At 50.7% G+C, this 18,847-nt stretch overlaps 1 long non-coding RNA gene across 1 annotated transcript; it reads left to right on the top strand.

Moving 5' to 3' along the window:
- Positions 1 to 6,425: 6,425 nt before the first annotated feature.
- On the top strand, positions 6,426 to 14,491 carry LOC140470001 (uncharacterized). The gene is made up of 3 exons (XR_011956294.1): positions 6,426 to 6,520; positions 12,565 to 12,702; positions 14,409 to 14,491. It is a non-coding gene; the product is annotated as an uncharacterized lncRNA (long non-coding RNA).
- The last annotated feature ends 4,356 nt before the right edge of the window (positions 14,492 to 18,847 follow it).

The following is an 18,847-nucleotide window of genomic DNA, read 5'->3' as shown; positions in this document are numbered from 1 at the left end:
CACCAACACGCACACACACACAGACACTCACCAACATTCACACACACACAGACACTCACCAACATTCACACACACACAGACACTCACCAACACGCACACAGACACTCACCAACATTCACACACACACAGACACTCACCAACACGCACACACACACAGACACTCACCAACACGCACACACACACGGACACTCACCAACACGCACACACACACAGACACTCACCAACACGCACACACACACGGACACTCACCAACATTCACACACACACGGACACTCACCAACACGCACACACAGACACTCACCAACATTCACACACACACAGACACTCACCAACACGCACACACACAGGGACACTCACCAACACGCACACACACAGGGACACTCACCAACATTCACACACACACGGACACTCACCAACACGCACACACACAGGGACACTCACCAACACACACACACACAGACACTCACCAACACGCACACACAGACACTCACCAACATTCACACACACACGGACACTCACCAACATTCACACACACACAGACACTCACCAACACGCACACACACACAGACACTCACCAACACGCGCACACACACAGACACTCACCAACGCGCGCACACACAGACACTCACCAACACACAGACACTCACCAACATTCACACACACACAGACACTCACCAACATTCACACACACACGGACACTCACCAACATTCACACACACACAGACACTCACCAACACGCACACACACAGACACTCACCAACACGCGCACACACACAGACACTCACCAACACGCGCACACACAGACACTCACCAACACACAGACACTCACCAACATTCACACACACACAGACACTCACCAACATTCACACACACACAGACACTCACCAACACGCACACACACACAGACACTCACCAACACGCACACACACAGACACTCACCAACATTCACACACACACAGACACTCACCAACATTCACACACACACAGACACTCACCAACATTCACACACACACAGACACTCACCAACATTCACACACACACAGACACTCACCAACACACAGACACTCACCAACATTCACACACACACAGACACTCACCAACATTCACACACACACAGACACTCACCAACATTCACACACACACAGACACTCACCAACACGCACACACACACAGACACTCACCAACACGCACACACACACGGACACTCACCAACACGCACACACACAGACACTCACCAACACGCACACACACAGACACTCACCAACACGCACACACACAGACACTCACCAACACGCACACACACACGGACACTCACCAACACGCACACACACACAGACACTCACCAACACGCACACACACAGACACTCACCAACACGCACACACACAGACACTCACCAACACGCACACACACAGACACTCACCAACACGCACACACACACGGACACTCACCAACATTCACACACACACAGACACTCACCAACACGCACACACACAGACACTCACCAACACGCACACACACACAGACACTCACCAACACGCACACACACACGGACACTCACCAACATTCACACACACACAGACACTCACCAACATTCACACACACACAGACACTCACCAACACGCACACACAGACACTCACCAACATTCACACACACACGGACACTCACCAACATTCACACACACACGGACACTCACCAACATTCACACACACACAGACACTCACCAACACGCACACACACACAGACACTCACCAACACGCACACACACACAGACACTCACCAACACGCACACACACACGGACACTCACCAACACGCACACACACACAGACACTCACCAACACGCACACACACACGGACACTCACCAACATTCACACACACACGGACACTCACCAACACGCACACACAGACACTCACCAACATTCACACACACACAGACACTCACCAACACGCACACACACAGGGACACTCACCAACACGCACACACACAGGGACACTCACCAACACGCACACACACAGGGACACTCACCAACATTCACACACACACGGACACTCACCAACACGCACACACACAGGGACACTCACCAACACACACACACACACAGACACTCACCAACACGCACACACAGACACTCACCAACATTCACACACACACGGACACTCACCAACATTCACACACACACAGACACTCACCAACACGCACACACACACAGACACTCACCAACACGCACACACACACGGACACTCACCAACACGCACACACACACGGACACTCACCAACACGCACACACACACGGACACTCACCAACATTCACACACACACGGACACTCACCAACACGCACACACAGACACTCACCAACATTCACACACACACAGACACTCACCAACACGCACACACACAGGGACACTCACCAACACGCACACACACAGGGACACTCACCAACATTCACACACACACGGACACTCACCAACACGCACACACACAGGGACACTCACCAACACACACACACACACAGACACTCACCAACACGCACACACAGACACTCACCAACATTCACACACACACGGACACTCACCAACATTCACACACACACGGACACTCACCAACACGCACACACACACAGACACTCACCAACACGCACACACACACGGACACTCACCAACACGCACACACACACGGACACTCACCAACACGCACACACACACGGACACTCACCAACATTCACACACACACGGACACTCACCAACACGCACACACAGACACTCACCAACATTCACACACACACAGACACTCACCAACACGCACACACACAGGGACACTCACCAACACACACACACACAGACACTCACCAACATTCACACACACACGGACACTCACCAACACGCACACACACAGGGACACTCACCAACACACACACACACAGACACTCACCAACATTCACACACACACAGACACTCACCAACACGCACACACACAGACACTCACCAACATTCACACACACACAGACACTCACCAACACGCACACACACACAGACACTCACCAACACGCACACACACACGGACACTCACCAACACGCACACACACACAGACACTCACCAACACGCACACACACAGACACTCACCAACACGCACACACACAGACACTCACCAACACGCACACACACAGACACTCACCAACACGCACACACACAGACACTCACCAACACGCACACACACACAGACACTCACCAACACGCACACACACAGACACTCACCAACATTCACACACACACGGACACTCACCAACACGCACACACACAGACACTCACCAACACACACACACACAGACACTCACCAACACGCACACACACAGACACTCACCAACACGCACACACAGACACTCACCAACACGCACACACACAGACACTCACCAACACGCACACACACAGACACTCACCAACACGCACACACACAGACACTCACCAACACGCACACACACAGACACTCACCAACACGCACACACACAGACACTCACCAACACGCACACACACAGACACTCACCAACACGCACACACACACGGACACTCACCAACATTCACACACACACAGACACTCACCAACATTCACACACACACAGACACTCACCAACACGCACACACAGACACTCACCAACATTCACACACACACGGACACTCACCAACATTCACACACACACGGACACTCACCAACATTCACACACACACAGACACTCACCAACACGCACACACACACAGACACTCACCAACACGCACACACACACAGACACTCACCAACACGCACACACACACGGACACTCACCAACACGCACACACACACAGACACTCACCAACACGCACACACACACGGACACTCACCAACATTCACACACACACGGACACTCACCAACACGCACACACAGACACTCACCAACATTCACACACACACAGACACTCACCAACACGCACACACACAGGGACACTCACCAACACGCACACACACAGGGACACTCACCAACACGCACACACACAGGGACACTCACCAACATTCACACACACACGGACACTCACCAACACGCACACACACAGGGACACTCACCAACACACACACACACACAGACACTCACCAACACGCACACACAGACACTCACCAACATTCACACACACACGGACACTCACCAACATTCACACACACACAGACACTCACCAACACGCACACACACACAGACACTCACCAACACGCACACACACACGGACACTCACCAACACGCACACACACACGGACACTCACCAACACGCACACACACACGGACACTCACCAACATTCACACACACACGGACACTCACCAACACGCACACACACAGACACTCACCAACACGCGCACACACAGACACTCACCAACACGCACACACACAGACACTCACCAACACGCACACACACAGACACTCACCAACACGCACACACACAGACACTCACCAACACGCACACACACACAGACACTCACCAACACGCACACACACACAGACACTCACCAACACGCACACACACAGACACTCACCAACACGCACACACACACGGACACTCACCAACACGCACACACACAGACACTCACCAACACGCACACACACACAGACACTCACCAACACGCACACACACAGACACTCACCAACACGCACACACACAGACACTCACCAACACGCACACACACAGACACTCACCAACACGCACACACACAGACACTCACCAACACGCACACACACAGACACTCACCAACATTCACACACACACAGACACTCACCAACATTCACACACACAGACACTCACCAACACGCACACACACAGACACTCACCAACACGCACACACACAGACACTCACCAACACGCACACACACAGACACTCACCAACACGCACACACACAGACACTCACCAACACGCACACACACAGACACTCACCAACACGCACACACACAGACACTCACCAACACGCGCACACACACAGGGACACTCACCAACACGCGCACACACAGGGACACTCACCAACATTCACACACTGGGACACACACACCCTCTAATACACACACTCACCAACATACCCATGCACTCTTTAGATTAGATTACTTACATTGTGGAAACAGGCCCTTCGGCCCAACAAGTCCACACCAACCCCCAGAAGTGCATCCCAACCTTTCCCCTAAATTTACCCCTTACCTAGCACTACGGGCAATTTAGCATGGCCAATCCACCTGACCTGCACATCTTTGGACTGTGGGAGGAAACCGGAGCACCCGGAGGGAACCCACGCAGACACGGGGAGAATGTGCAAACTCCACACAGTCAGTCGCCTGAGGCGGGAATTGAACCCGGGTATCTGGCGCTGTGAGGCAGCAGTGCTAACCACTGTGCCACGGTGCCACCCACTCACACAAAGATACACACTGAGACACTCACCAACATACACACACACTCACACAGAAACACTCACTAACATACACACACAGGGACACACACTGACACACAGACTCCCTAACACACATACACTCACCAATGTACACACACTCATACAGAGATACACACTGAAATACACACACACACACAAACACACACACAGACACTCACGAACATACACACACTCAGAGACACACAGTGACACACATTCTCTCTCCTCTTGCACAGACACACACTCACACAGAGACACTCACCAACAGAGATACACACTGACACACACACATACATATACACACAGACACACACTCACACAGAGACACTCACCAACAGAGATACACACTGACACACACACATACATATACACACAGACACACACTCACACAGAGACACTCACCAACAGAGATACACACTGACACACACACATACATATACACACAGACACACTCACCAACAGAGATACACACTGACACACACACATACATATACACACAGACACACTCACACAGAGACACTCACCAACAGAGATACACACTGACACACACACATACATATACACACAGACACACACTCACACAGAGACACTCACCAACAGAGATACACACTGACACACACACATACATATACACACAGACACACTCACCAACAGAGATACACACTGACACACACACATACATATACACACAGACACACTCACACAGAGACACTCACCAACAGAGATACACACTGACACACACACATACATATATACACAGACACACTCACACAGAGACACTCACCAACAGAGATACACACTGACACACACACATACATATATACACAGACACACTCACACAGAGACACTCAACAGAGATACACACTGACACACACACATACATATATACACAGACACACTCACACAGAGACACGATGCTAGTGGAAACATATTGTGCAGCTTCCTCTGCTGACTGTGCATGACGTCAGCATTTGGTCACTGTCAGGAACACTGACCAGTCTCTGCACAGACAAACCCACTCTGCACAGGCTGCAGGTCCTCAGGAGCGGCACCTCACTGCCCTTAGGGCTTGGGAAAACAGCTGACGGTAAGTTCCAGCCCAGAGAGACAGGGAGTGAGTTGGAGGGGAGGCATCGTTCACTCTGTAGGGGGAGAAGGGCAATACTATCCCTATTTGAGGATCCCTCAAAAGACGGCCTGGTCCCTAGACAACTCAGGGAAAGGTATTCAGCTGAATAGCCAGCTTGTGACTGAGAGGCTGTGGGAAACTGGCTCTGTCAGCACCAGGGAGGGGAATAGGGGTGGGCTCAGAGAGACATAGAGCCTGGACAGGAATTCCAACCATCAAACCCCCCCAGTCCCAGCACCATGCTGTTAGTGAGGGGACGGGAGTGGGGTGGCTGTGAGGAAGGATAGGGTTAGTGGCAATGAATTCCCAAGAAAATCCTGGGTCCACCCTGCAACACAGCCTCCATCCTGAAAGTTCGAGCATGGCAACTGTCCAACTGGGTGATGTCTCATGTTGCTGAAGAGCCAGGCAGCTCTCCTTGTTGGAGACCAGACAGGTGCCTGGAGTTTTAGGGATAGGGATTGGGATAGGGTGAGGGTTAGGCTCAGGGTCTTGGGTAGGATTAATGTCATGGTTAGGGTTAGGGTCAAGGTCAGAGGTAAGTTAAGAGTCAGGGTCAGGGGTAGGGTTAGGATCAGGGTCTATGATAGGGTCAGGGTCAGGGTCAGAGGTAGGATTAGTGTTAGGGTTGAGGTAGGGTTAGGATCAGGGTCTATGATAGGGTCAGGGTCAGGGTCAGGGTCAGGGTCAGGGGTAGGATTAGTGTTAGGGTTGAGGTAGGGTTAGGATCAGGGTCTATGATAGGGTCAGGGTCAGGGTCAGGGGTAGGATTAGTGTTAGGGCTGAGGTAGGGTTAGGATCAGGGTCTATGATAGGGTCAGGGTCAGGGTCAGGGGTAGGATTAGTGTTAGGGTTGAGGTAGGGTTAGGATCAGGGTCTATGATAGGGTCAGGGTCAGGGTCAGGGTCAGGGGTAGGATTAGTGTTAGGGTTGAGGTAGGGTTAGGATCAGGGTCTATGATAGGGTCAGGGTCAGGGTCAGGGTCAGGGGTAGGATTAGTGTTAGGGTTGAGGTAGGGTTAGGATCAGGGTCTATGATAGGGTCAGGGTCAGGGTCAGGGTCAGGGGTAGGATTAGTGTTAGGGTTGAGGTAGGGTTAGGATCAGGGTCTATGATAGGGTCAGGGTCAGGGTCAGGGTCAGGGGTAGGATTAGTGTCAGGGTTGAGGTAGGGTTAGGATCAGGGTCTATGATAGGGTCAGGGTCAGGGTCAGGGTCAGGGGTAGGATTAGTGTTAGGGTTGAGGTAGGGTTAGGATCAGGGTCTATGATAGGGTCAGGGTCAGGGTCAGGGGTAGGATTAGTGTTAGGGTTGAGGTAGGGTTAGGATCAGGGTCTATGATAGGGTCAGGGTCAGGGTCAGGGGTAGGATTAGTGTTAGGGTTGAGGTAGGGTTAGGATCAGGGTCTATGATAGGGTCAGGGTCAGGGTCAGGGTCAGGGGTAGGATTAGTGTTAGGGTTGAGGTAGGGTTAGGATCAGGGTCTATGATAGGGTCAGGGTCAGGGTCAGGGTCAGGGGTAGGATTAGTGTTAGGGCTGAGGTAGGGTTAGGATCAGGGTCTATGATAGGGTCAGGGTCAGGGTCAGGGTCAGGGGTAGGATTAGTGTTAGGGTTGAGGTAGGGTTAGGATCAGGGTCTATGATAGGGTCAGGGTCAGGGTCAGGGTCAGGGGTAGGATTAGTGTTAGGGTTGAGGTAGGGTTAGGATCAGGGTCTATGATAGGGTCAGGGTCAGGGTCAGGGGTAGGATTAGTGTTAGGGTTGAGGTAGGGTTAGGATCAGGGTCTATGATAGGGTCAGGGTCAGGGTCAGGGGTAGGATTAGTGTTAGGGTTGAGGTAGGGTTAGGATCAGGGTCTATGATAGGGTCAGGGTCAGGGTCAGGGTCAGGGGTAGGATTAGTGTTAGGGTTGAGGTAGGGTTAGGATCAGGGTCTATGATAGGGTCAGGGTCAGGGTCAGGGTCAGGGGTAGGATTAGTGTTAGGGTTGAGGTAGGGTTAGGATCAGGGTCTATGATAGGGTCAGGGTCAGGGTCAGGGTCAGGGGTAGGATTAGTGTTAGGGTTGAGGTAGGGTTAGGATCAGGGTCTATGATAGGGTCAGGGTCAGGGTCAGGGGTAGGATTAGTGTTAGGGCTGAGGTAGGGTTAGGATCAGGGTCTATGATAGGGTCAGGGTCAGGGTCAGGGTCAGGGGTAGGATTAGTGTTAGGGTTGAGGTAGGGTTAGGATCAGGGTCTATGATAGGGTCAGGGTCAGGGTCAGGGGTAGGATTAGTGTTAGGGTTGAGGTAGGGTTAGGATCAGGGTCTATGATAGGGTCAGGGTCAGGGTCAGGGTCAGGGGTAGGATTAGTGTTAGGGTTGAGGTAGGGTTAGGATCAGGGTCTATGATAGGGTCAGGGTCAGGGGTAGGATTAGTGTTAGGGTTGAGGTAGGGTTAGGATCAGGGTCTATGATAGGGTCAGGGTCAGGGTCAGGGGTAGGATTAGTGTTAGGGTTGAGGTAGGGTTAGGATCAGGGTCTATGATAGGGTCAGGGTCAGGGTCAGGGTCAGGGGTAGGATTAGTGTTAGGGTTGAGGTAGGGTTAGGATCAGGGTCTATGATAGGGTCAGGGTCAGGGTCAGGGTCAGGGGTAGGATTAGTGTTAGGGTTGAGGTAGGGTTAGGATCAGGGTCTATGATAGGGTCAGGGTCAGGGTCAGGGTCAGGGGTAGGATTAGTGTTAGGGTTGAGGTAGGGTTAGGATCAGGGTCTATGATAGGGTCAGGGTCAGGGTCAGGGGTAGGATTAGTGTTAGGGTTGAGGTAGGGTTAGGATCAGGGTCTATGATAGGGTCAGGGTCAGGGTCAGGGGTAGGATTAGTGTTAGGGCTGAGGTAGGGTTAGGATCAGGGTCTATGATAGGGTCAGGGTCAGGGTCAGGGTCAGGGGTAGGATTAGTGTTAGGGTTGAGGTAGGGTTAGGATCAGGGTCTATGATAGGGTCAGGGTCAGGGTCAGGGGTAGGATTAGTGTTAGGGTTGAGGTAGGGTTAGGATCAGGGTCTATGATAGGGTCAGGGTCAGGGTCAGGGTCAGGGGTAGGATTAGTGTTAGGGTTGAGGTAGGGTTAGGATCAGGGTCTATGATAGGGTCAGGGTCAGGGGTAGGATTAGTGTTAGGGTTGAGGTAGGGTTAGGATCAGGGTCTATGATAGGGTCAGGGTCAGGGTCAGGGTCAGGGGTAGGATTAGTGTTAGGGCTGAGGTAGGGTTAGGATCAGGGTCTATGATAGGGTCAGGGTCAGGGTCAGGGGTAGGATTAGTGTTAGGGTTGAGGTAGGGTTAGGATCAGGGTCTATGATAGGGTCAGGGTCAGGGTCAGGGGTAGGATTAGTGTTAGGGTTGAGGTAGGGTTAGGATCAGGGTCTATGATAGGGTCAGGGTCAGGGTCAGGGGTAGGATTAGTGTTAGGGTTGAGGTAGGGTTAGGATCAGGGTCTATGATAGGGTCAGGGTCAGGGTCAGGGGTAGGATTAGTGTTAGGGTTGAGGTAGGGTTAGGATCAGGGTCTATGATAGGGTCAGGGTCAGGGTCAGGGTCAGGGGTAGGATTAGTGTTAGGGTTGAGGTAGGGTTAGGATCAGGGTCTATGATAGGGTCAGGGTCAGGGTCAGGGTCAGGGGTAGGATTAGTGTTAGGGTTGAGGTAGGGTTAGGATCAGGGTCTATGATAGGGTCAGGGTCAGGGTCAGGGGTAGGATTAGTGTTAGGGTTGAGGTAGGGTTAGGATCAGGGTCTATGATAGGGTCAGGGTCAGGGTCAGGGTCAGGGGTAGGATTAGTGTTAGGGTTGAGGTAGGGTTAGGATCAGGGTCTATGATAGGGTCAGGGTCAGGGTCAGGGGTAGGATTAGTGTTAGGGTTGAGGTAGGGTTAGGATCAGGGTCTATGATAGGGTCAGGGTCAGGGTCAGGGTCAGGGGTAGGATTAGTGTTAGGGTTGAGGTAGGGTTAGGATCAGGGTCTATGATAGGGTCAGGGTCAGGGTCAGGGTCAGGGGTAGGATTAGTGTTAGGGTTGAGGTAGGGTTAGGATCAGGGTCTATGATAGGGTCAGGGTCAGGGTCAGGGGTAGGATTAGTGTTAGGGTTGAGGTAGGGTTAGGATCAGGGTCTATGATAGGGTCAGGGTCAGGGTCAGGGTCAGGGGTAGGATTAGTGTTAGGGTTGAGGTAGGGTTAGGATCAGGGTCTATGATAGGGTCAGGGTCAGGGTCAGGGTCAGGGGTAGGATTAGTGTTAGGGTTGAGGTAGGGTTAGGATCAGGGTCTATGATAGGGTCAGGGTCAGGGTCAGGGTCAGGGGTAGGATTAGTGTTAGGGTTGAGGTAGGGTTAGGATCAGGGTCTATGATAGGGTCAGGGTCAGGGTCAGGGTCAGGGGTAGGATTAGTGTTAGGGTTGAGGTAGGGTTAGGATCAGGGTCTATGATAGGGTCAGGGTCAGGGTCAGGGTCAGGGGTAGGATTAGTGTTAGGGTTGAGGTAGGGTTAGGATCAGGGTCTATGATAGGGTCAGGGTCAGGGTCAGGGGTAGGATTAGTGTTAGGGTTGAGGTAGGGTTAGGATCAGGGTCTATGATAGGGTCAGGGTCAGGGTCAGGGTCAGGGGTAGGATTAGTGTTAGGGCTGAGGTAGGGTTAGGATCAGGGTCTATGATAGGGTCAGGGTCAGGGTCAGGGGTAGGATTAGTGTTAGGGTTGAGGTAGGGTTAGGATCAGGGTCTATGATAGGGTCAGGGTCAGGGTCAGGGTCAGGGGTAGGATTAGTGTTAGGGTTGAGGTAGGGTTAGGATCAGGGTCTATGATAGGGTCAGGGTCAGGGTCAGGGTCAGGGGTAGGATTAGTGTTAGGGTTGAGGTAGGGTTAGGATCAGGGTCTATGATAGGGTCAGGGTCAGGGGTAGGATTAGTGTTAGGGTTGAGGTAGGGTTAGGATCAGGGTCTATGATAGGGTCAGGGTCAGGGTCAGGGGTAGGATTAGTGTTAGGGTTGAGGTAGGGTTAGGATCAGGGTCTATGATAGGGTCAGGGTCAGGGTCAGGGGTAGGATTAGTGTTAGGGTTGAGGTAGGGTTAGGATCAGGGTCTATGATAGGGTCAGGGTCAGGGTCAGGGGTAGGATTAGTGTTAGGGTTGAGGTAGGGTTAGGATCAGGGTCTATGATAGGGTCAGGGTCAGGGTCAGGGGTAGGATTAGTGTTAGGGTTGAGGTAGGGTTAGGATCAGGGTCTATGATAGGGTCAGGGTCAGGGTCAGGGGTAGGATTAGTGTTAGGGTTGAGGTAGGGTTAGGATCAGGGTCTATGATAGGGTCAGGGTCAGGGTCAGGGGTAGGATTAGTGTTAGGGTTGAGGTAGGGTTAGGATCAGGGTCTATGATAGGGTCAGGGTCAGGGTCAGGGGTAGGATTAGTGTTAGGGTTGAGGTAGGGTTAGGATCAGGGTCTATGATAGGGTCAGGGTCAGGGTCAGGGTCAGGGGTAGGATTAGTGTTAGGGTTGAGGTAGGGTTAGGATCAGGGTCTATGATAGGGTCAGGGTCAGGGTCAGGGTCAGGGGTAGGATTAGTGTTAGGGTTGAGGTAGGGTTAGGATCAGGGTCTATGATAGGGTCAGGGTCAGGGTCAGGGGTAGGATTAGTGTTAGGGTTGAGGTAGGGTTAGGATCAGGGTCTATGATAGGGTCAGGGTCAGGGTCAGGGTCAGGGGTAGGATTAGTGTTAGGGTTGAGGTAGGGTTAGGATCAGGGTCTATGATAGGGTCAGGGTCAGGGTCAGGGTCAGGGTCAGGGGTAGGATTAGTGTTAGGGTTGAGGTAGGGTTAGGATCAGGGTCTATGATAGGGTCAGGGTCAGAGGTAGGATTAGTGTTAGGGTTGAGGTAGGGTTAGGATCAGGGTCGGTGCTCCCTTTGTTAGGAAGATGGTAGAAGTTAAAAGTGGGACTCCCATGTGTTTCTGAAGTGAACCTGAAGTCCATTCCTACCCATTTAGACAATGAGGTGTTGCCTGTTGCTGTATACTCTGGCCAGTTACCACAGTATCATCTCCTTCAAGCTCTGCTCCTTCAATGTCCGATGTCTGGGACCTTCCAAAGCTTCAAAACCCGCGGTAATGGACATTATCATCAAGGTATGGAAACATTCCCCTCTCCCAGCACCCTCACCTTCAGAGAATCACAGAATCGCCAGTGTGCAAGCAGGCCATTCAGCCCATTGAGCCCATACTGCCCCACCAAAAATCATCCAACGCCAAGACTCAGCCCATCCCATTCTATTCCTGTTAACGCTGCGTTTCCCAACCCTGCACAATCTACTGAAATAAGTGGGCACTGTCAGAGGGTCAGCGCTGAGGGAGTGCAGCACTGTCGGAGGGTCAGTGCTGAGGGAGTGGGCACTGTCAGAGGGTCAGTGCTGAGGGAGTGCCGCGCTGTCAGAGGGTCAGTGCTGAGGGAGTGGGCACTGTCGGAGGGTCAGTGCTGAGGGAGTGGGCACTGTCAGAAGGTCAGTGCTGAGAGAGTGGGCACTGTCAGAGGGTCAGTGCTGAGGGAGTGCCGCACTGTCGGAGGGTCAGTGCTGAGGGAGTGCAGCACTGTCGGAGGGTCAGTGCTGAGGGAGTGCAGCACTGTCGGAGGGTCAGTGATGAGGGAGTGGGCACTATCGGAGGGTCAGTGCTGAGGGAGTGGAGCGTTAAACCACAGAACGTTACAGAAGTGAGTGCATTGTCAGTGGCGAGAAGGAGCTTTGCAACATCCTGTGGTTTTGTCAGACTCTGAGGAAATGAAAGCTGCTTCAATTTATCAATGTTGGGTTTGGTTTTGGAAGGGGGCTTTCAAGAGAGTCAGAGTTTTATAACAAAAAGAGGCCCTTCGGTCCCATTGTGATTGTGCTGGTCTTCAAGAACCTCTCTTCTCACCCCATTCGCAGATCATGGCCCAAACCCTTGTGTTCTGTGGTGTTTCATCTCTGTGCTCCAGTCTCTCTGCCTCTCCCATCCCTTCCAACAGTGAGTTACACACACAGACACCATCCTCTGGGTGGGAAAAGAAGTTGGCCTCAAATTCTCTCGGAAGTTCCCACTCCTGACCTTCGGACTGTCCCCTCTCTGGTCATTGAGCCTTTGATGAAGGGGGGAATGTTGTTCCTTACCTACTCTACTCTGCCAGTGCCTCGCAGAATGTTGTCCACCTCAATCAGATCACTCTCCCCTCCCACTGAGCTTCCCTGGTCTGAGGTAAACACCCCCAGCCTTTCCACTTTCTCATCATAGCTGAGTTGCTTCATCTCAGGCAATAATCTCCTCTGTACCTTCTCCAGGACAATCACCCCCTCCCCATAATGAAGATGGAACACTCACTGCGGCCTAACGTGACATAGTTTCATCAACATCCTTGCACTTGTATTCAGTGCCTTGACCATTAAAGACACCCCCTATCTACACACATCAGGTACTGCCTTGTCCTCTATCTCCCAGGGTTCTTTGCTCACCAGTGACCCCCCTTGCCCGGCTCATTGCCAGTTTTGTGAGGGTTGTGAGAGTGTCCGGGAGACCATCACTGATGCAGTAAGACTCTTGCCCTCCACGTGTGGCCCAGACCGAACCAGCCAAAGTTGCTGAAGTCCATCCCCCTGCACTGCTTGGTCAGAGCAGCAGGACCAACATTGCTCACAAGGAGGTATGATGAGGAATCGCCGCAGGGTCTATCTCCTTCCCGACTTCACACATCCAGACCTGGGCAAGCTGTTAACGATAAGGGGCGCATTGACAGTGTCCATCCTCAGACCCCCTGCTTTCACCCATGAGAATGACAACCCCCATCTGCTTGGATTCCATGTTAGATTGTAAGCCGCTGTGATATTTGCCTGGTTATGGAGGTCCGCGATTCCAAGGGGAAAGTGGTTGAACATCTCATCGAGGAGCTGAACAGGTGAGAGGCTTTGTGAGGTTCCCCCTTACCCTGAACTCAGAGGCACCATTCACCAGCAGAACGTTGGCATCCAGTTTCACTTGGCACTCCATGTTGCACATCAGAGTTACACTCAAGTGCAGTGCGTTATTATCCCATGTCACACCAAATCCACCACTCTCTCGGAGACTGCTCATTCATGGTCTAGCTTTCAGTCACCCGCTCAGCAAAGACAGACACACGTTCTCACTCACCAGACTACTGTTCCCAGGTTAGAGGATCCCTCAGTCACCTTGGCAACTGAACAATGTTATATCGCAGCCTCACATTAACCCGAAACCCCATTCTAACGTAACCCTATCGCTGAACAATGTTATATCGCACTTCACACTAACCCTAACCCTATTCCTGAACAATGTTATACCACAGCCTCACACTAACCCTAACCCTATTCCTGAACAATGTTATACCACAGCCTCACACTAACCCTATTCCTGAACAATGTTATATCACAGCCTCACACTAACCCCGACCCTATTCCTGAACAATGTTATATCACAGCCTCAAACTAACCCTGACCCTATTCCTGAACAATGTTATATCACAGCCTCACACTAACCCTATTCCTGAACAATGTTATATCACAACCTCACACTAACCTTAACCCACTTCCTGAACAATGTTATATCACAGCCTCACACTAACCCTAACCCTATTCCTGAACAATGTTATATCACAGCCTCACACTAACCTTAACCCTCTTCCTGAACAATGTTATATCACAGCCTCACACTAACCCTAACCCTATTCCTGAACAATGTTATATCACTGCCTCACACTAACCTAACCCTATTCCTGAACAATGTTATATCACAGCCTCACACTAACCTTAACCCACTTCCTGAACAATGTTATATCACAGCCTCACACTAACCCTAACCCTATTCCTGAACAATGTTATATCACAGCCTCACACTAACCTTAACCCTCTTCCTGAACAATGTTATATCACAGCCTCACACTAACCCTAACCCTATTCCTGAACAATGTTCTATCACAGCCTCACACTAACCCTAACCCTATTCCTGAACAATGTTATCTCACAGCCTCACACTAACCCTAACCCTATTCCTGAACAATGTTATATCGTAGCCTCACACTAACCCTAACCCTATTCCTGAACAATGTTCTATCACAGCCTCACACTAACCCTAACCCTATTCCTGAACAATGTTATATCACAGCCTCACACTAACCCTGACCATAACCCTATTCCTGAACGATGTTATATCACAGCCTCACACTAACCCTAACCCTATTCCTGAACAATGTTATATCACAGCCTCACACTAACCCTGACCATAACCCTATTCCTGAACAATGATATATCACAGCCTCACACTAACCCTAACCCTATTCCTGAACTATGTTATATCGTAGCCTCACACTAACCCTAACCCTATTCCTGAACAATATTATATCACAGCCTCACACTAACCCTAACACTATTCCTGAACAGTATTCTATCACAGCCTCACACTAACCCTATTCCTGAACAATGTTATCTCACAGTCTCACACTAACCCTAACCCTATTCCTGAACAATGTTATCTCACAGTCTCACACTAACCCTAACCCTATTCCTGAACAATGTTATACCACAGCCTCACACTAACCCCAACCCTATTCCTGAACAATGTTATCTCACAGCCTCACACTAACCCTAACACTATTCCTGAACAGTATTCTATCACAGCCTCACACTAACCCTAACCCTATTCCTGAACAATGTTCTATCACAGCCTCACACTAACCCTAACCCTATTCCTGAACAATGATATATCACAGCCTCACACTAACCCTAACCCTATTCCTGAACAATGTTATATCGTAGCCTCACACTAACCCTAACCCTATTCTTGAACAATGATATATCACAGCCTCACACTAACCCTAACCCTATTCCTGAACTATGTTATATCGTAGCCTCACACTAACCCTAACCCTATTCCTGAACAATGTTATCTCACAGCCTCACACTAACCCCAACCCTATTCCTGAACAATGTTATATCACAGCCTCACACTAACCCCAACCCTATTCCTGAACAATGTTCTATCACAGCCTCACACTAACCCTAACCCTATTCCTGAACAATGTTATCTCACAGTCTCACACTAACCCTAACCCTATTCCTGAACAATGTTATCTCACAGCCTCACACTAACCCTAACCCTATTCCTGAACAATGTTATATCACAGCCTCACACTAACCCTAACCCTATTCCTGAACAATGTTATATCACAGCCTCACACTAACCCTAACCCTATTCCTGAACAATGTTATACCACAGCCTCACACTAACCCTAACCCTATTCCTGAACAATGTTATATCACAGCTTCACACTAACCCTATTCCTGAACAATGTTATATCGCAGCCTCACACTAACCCTAACCCTATTCCTGAACAATGTTATATCGCAGCCTCACACTAACCCTAACCCTATTCCTGAACAATGTTCTATCACAGCCTCACACTAACCCTAACCCTATTCTTGAACAATGATATATCACAGCATCACACTAACCCTAACCCTATTCCTGAACTATGTTATATCGTAGCCTCACACTAACCCTAACCCTATTCCTGAACAATACTATATCACAGCCTCACACTAACCCTAACACTATTCCTGAACAGTATTCTATCACAGCCTCACACTAACCCTAACCCTATTCCTGAACAATGTTATCTCACAGCCTCACACTAACCCCAACCCTATTCCTGAACAATGTTATATCACAGCCTCACACTAACCCCAACCCTATTCCTGAACAATGTTTTATCACAGCCTCACACTAACCCTAACCCTATTCCTGAACAATGTTCTATCACAGCCTCACACTAACCCTAACCCTATTCCTGAACAATGATATATCACAGCCTCACACTAACCCTAACCCTATTCCTGAACTATGTTATATCGTAGCCTCACACTAACCCTAACCCTATTCCTGAACAATATTATATCACAGCCTCACACTAACCCTAACCCTATTCCTGAACAATGTTATATCACAGCCTCACACTAACCCTATTCCTGAACAATGTTATACCACAGCCTTACACTAACCCTAACCCTATTCCTGAACAATGTTATATCACAGCCTCACACTAACCCTAACCCAATTCCTGAACAGTATTCTATCACAGCCTCACACTAACCCTAACACTATTCCTGAACAATGTTCTATCACAGCCTCACACTAACCCTAACCCTATTCCTGAACAATGTTATCTCACAGCCTCACACTAACCCAACCCTATTCCTGAACAATGTTATCTCACAGCCTCACACTAACCCCAACCCTGTTCCTGAACAATGTTATATCACAGCCTTGTTGTTTTGTTTCACCTCTGCTGGATATCCTATCTGATGCCGGCCCCATCACGTCCCAGCTCCATCAACCCCATTTAACGCTGCCACCAACAAACTCCATCTCAGCTCATTGACTGCAGAAGGCCTCACACAAGCCCTCAATACACAAGCGTTCCACTGCACACCCAGATTCCACTCCCCACAAGCTTCATTGCTTCCCTGAGTACCTATCTCCACCATCCCCTCCTCCAGTCCCTACACCCCCTCCCATCTCTGTCACCTCCTCCAGTCCCTACACCCCCCTCCCCATCTCCGTCCCCTCCTCCAGCCCCTACACTACCACCCTATCTCCATCACCTCCTATGGTCCTGCACTCCTCCTTTCCCAACATCTCAGCCATTCCTCCAGATTCCCATCCCATCACCATCACTGGCTGTGTCCTGGCGAGGAATTAAGAGAGGTGTGGGCAGTGGGTTGGAAATCCTCACTCCTCCACGTTACCCTCACTCTCTCAAACACTTAACCTGACATCTGCTGCCAGGGGCCTGTGCCCACTTTAGTCTGATTGACACTCCCAGGGAGGGTTGGGATGGGTCTGGAGGTATGCCAATGTAACAGTTTATCTGGTTAGTCTCCTGGGCAGCTGCATATTGAGTCAGGCCAGCATCCTGAACCATGGTGCTGTTTGGAATTTTGCCAACTGGGCCTGGGGGAGATCTGCACCACACGGGGGGGGTTGAGAAGGGAGTCACGCCTCATTGCCTTCCTATCCTGTCCACAGGTTTAATGTGGTACACCATTACAGTTACACAGCCAGCAGGAGGCTAGGTCGCAGCGAATACAAGGAGCAGTATGTTTTTGTGTACAGGTACCTGACTGCACTGACCCACTCAAAGGGGGGGATTGGGTGGGAACGCACCGTTAAGAGATGGGCCAGGCTGCTTCCATCACCAGCAATTCAGAACAAGTCCACTCCCACCTTCCCCCTG

This window comes from Chiloscyllium punctatum, chromosome 50 (assembly GCF_047496795.1).
Source record: "Chiloscyllium punctatum isolate Juve2018m chromosome 50, sChiPun1.3, whole genome shotgun sequence".
Classification (NCBI taxonomy): Eukaryota; Metazoa; Chordata; class Chondrichthyes; order Orectolobiformes; family Hemiscylliidae; genus Chiloscyllium; species Chiloscyllium punctatum.
This window is presented reverse-complemented; position numbering and strand designations above follow the sequence as displayed.